The sequence below is a fragment of the Mytilus galloprovincialis genome, chromosome 6, assembly GCF_965363235.1.
Source record: "Mytilus galloprovincialis chromosome 6, xbMytGall1.hap1.1, whole genome shotgun sequence".
In the NCBI taxonomy this organism is placed as follows: Eukaryota; Metazoa; Mollusca; class Bivalvia; order Mytilida; family Mytilidae; genus Mytilus; species Mytilus galloprovincialis.
The window spans coordinates 15,755,145-15,758,022 of record NC_134843.1 but is presented as its reverse complement, the minus strand read 5'-3'; positions in this window follow the sequence as shown (position 1 = coordinate 15,758,022).

Here is a 2,878-nt window from a genome sequence, read left to right as displayed (position 1 = left end):
AGTGAATAAATTATTAATCTTATTCGTATGAATTTGAAATTATCTCGTAAATTATATTGAAAGTAAAATAATAAAAAAAAATTGATATAAACTTTGAAAACTTTCTTTCGAAAAATCCAAACTGAGATGGTCAAAATAGCCTCATACCAAATAAATTCTATGCTAATTATGCAAGACATTTTAAAATAAGAAAGATTAACTATCAACACAACATATCTCTAATAGTAATATAGTTTATTCATTGCTAAAATGACAATGCACATTAGTTGTACGAGGTTTTCTTTTCCAAAAAGTTGAACCTTTATTTCCTACCTCAAGTTAGGGGCTTGCTTTTTTTTAGCTGAATGATATATGCCTTTTTTAAACGTTTTCCTCTTAATACTGTAAACCAACTTAATTTCGCGAGCGATTTATTTTTCGCGACTTTCGCGATTAGAAAAATGACGCGAATTTAAATCGTCGCGAATATGTATAACTTGGATCTTACCTTATTTAAACAACTGTAGTAAATAAGAATATCGCGAAATTAAATAGCCGCGAAGTTGACTAGATAAGGCTAAACGCGAAATAAAGTATCCGCGAAAATAAGATGGTTAACAGTAATTATGATCAAGATTGGCATGGAGTAATTTTCAATACTGCATCGGTCAGCCAATAATTGATTTTGACTGTTAAACATCTGTGTGTTGATTTCAGTCGTTCTTACTCATAACTCTGTAGGGGCAGTGTTATTATCCAGCGGCTCCTCCTATTGAAAAGTATTCACGAGGTTACGTATCAATTAAGATATAGTGTCGGTACTGGCTTGAATGACATGTTCACTGTGATCTGTGAGATGCTAAGACTGAAGAGTGTTGTTTCCTGGCTTGATATCTCCGCTCTATATCGGTCGGATCTGCACTCACTGGTTATTGAGTTGCTGTTGATATCAACAACATAGTAATAAGAAAGACAACGGTATCAAAACTGCATTTTTTGTTCATCATTTCGAGTGGATGACCAAGTGTCTGTAACTTAACTGGATATCTACATGCTTTCGCGATTATAGATCTTCAGATAACAAAATGGTTGTCTGATCTGTAGATTTACCCATTGTGTTCTTTGTTAACTATTTGACTAATTGTGAAGTTGCATGTCGGGTAATGAATACATACGTTTCGTAGGAGACGTATACAATGCCAACGCTTCTAGTCTTGCATCTTTTGGAGTTTATGCGATTCATGCAGTCAATGTTTTATTACCTTGATTTGGATTTTCTAAATGGATTTTTTGGGATTTAAACATCGGTTAACTACTGTTGCCTTTGATTTCTTCCGTTTACTCGATTTTGGAATATGTTTCCCCCTTTTACAAGACAACAAGTTAAAGTACAACTCTAGCACAAAAAACCGCTTTCAATATAGAAATATAATCGAACACGCCTCTTTAATTCTAATGAACTTTGATCATATACTAGACAGCTCTGAAAACCACACTAGCGACCATCTTCCGACTACTCCATAAGTTGATTGGCTATTTCAACTATTCTGACTTGATTGCATATCTAGTATTACTAGTTGATTTTGCTGTACATAGTTTCGGTCCGTTTGGTACCCGATGGTCTTCAACTTTGAAAATCTTCTGTAGACGAAACGCGCGTTTGGCACAAAAACAAATTCCAATCCTGTTAATATTTGATGAGTGAATTAAGAGTTTTCAAGATAATGAGCTAAAATGCAAAAGACGAATTACATTCCTCCTTTGTGTTTTCTATATTTAGCCATAGCTAACAGACGAATACAAATGGCAGTAGCTCACTCCAGTCTTTTAGCAAAATATCTTCCTATCAAAAATCATTTAATTAAATTATGAACTGTTTGCACCAATACAGCATTCTTCAAACAATGAAAAGATCAGGAAAGGGTAAACGTAGCAACTTTAAAAAAGTAAAGGTCGATTGTATTTGGCCAATATCATCATCGGCGGGCAATATGTCTGTATAAATAAAAAAAATTAATATTAAAATATTCAAAATTAGTAAGAACATGCTTTTTTACTCCAAGGTTAATTCAAAAAGGGGAATATCCATAAAACCTGCAATAATAAAACGTTAAACTATCATCATTCATGGGAAGAATGGAAAACATCTGCCAGACTCCTGACTAGGTACATGTATTATCCTAAGGAAATAAAGGGTTGAAATTGAATCAGCCTTTATAGATAGCTGAACATCCTACTTGTATAGCAAACAAGAACTATTTTGACTGGTTTATTAGTCTGATGATCCTTCAAATTTAATAAAAGATTGATATGTTTTAAACCTGTAGATGAAAGGGTAGTTTTATTACAAAACACCTTTATACAGACTTTTGTTTTAAAGAAAATGCACTGCTGTTGAAGTATTATCTTTTTGTAATCATATTCAGATACATTTTTTTCAGTTAACAATGACGTTATCCATGACATATCTTAATATAAATTCGGCAATCCCAAGTAACACGTGACACAGCAAAAACTGTGGAGAAGAAAAATTAAACAAAATTAAACAAAAATTAATGAAATTATTAACCGTTTCAGAACGAAAAAAATGAATGCAGCAAAGAATCCAACAACTGTTGTGCCAAAGTTTAATTAACAAAATCGGAACACAAGGAAAATTATTTAAAAAAAAAAACAAAGCCGCTTAATCATCACTTATTGTTCACCTGCTCAATGATATAAGTGTTGAATGTATATCAAGACCTTCATGTTAGTTAGCAGTCAAAGTTTTCTTTCAACAATCATCGAATTAAATAACACGAATAAGATTTCTCGATTATATTTACGTTATGCATTCTTAATAATTTATAAAAAAAAAACGTGACTAGACAACTTCAATTAGAATAATTTTATATGAATG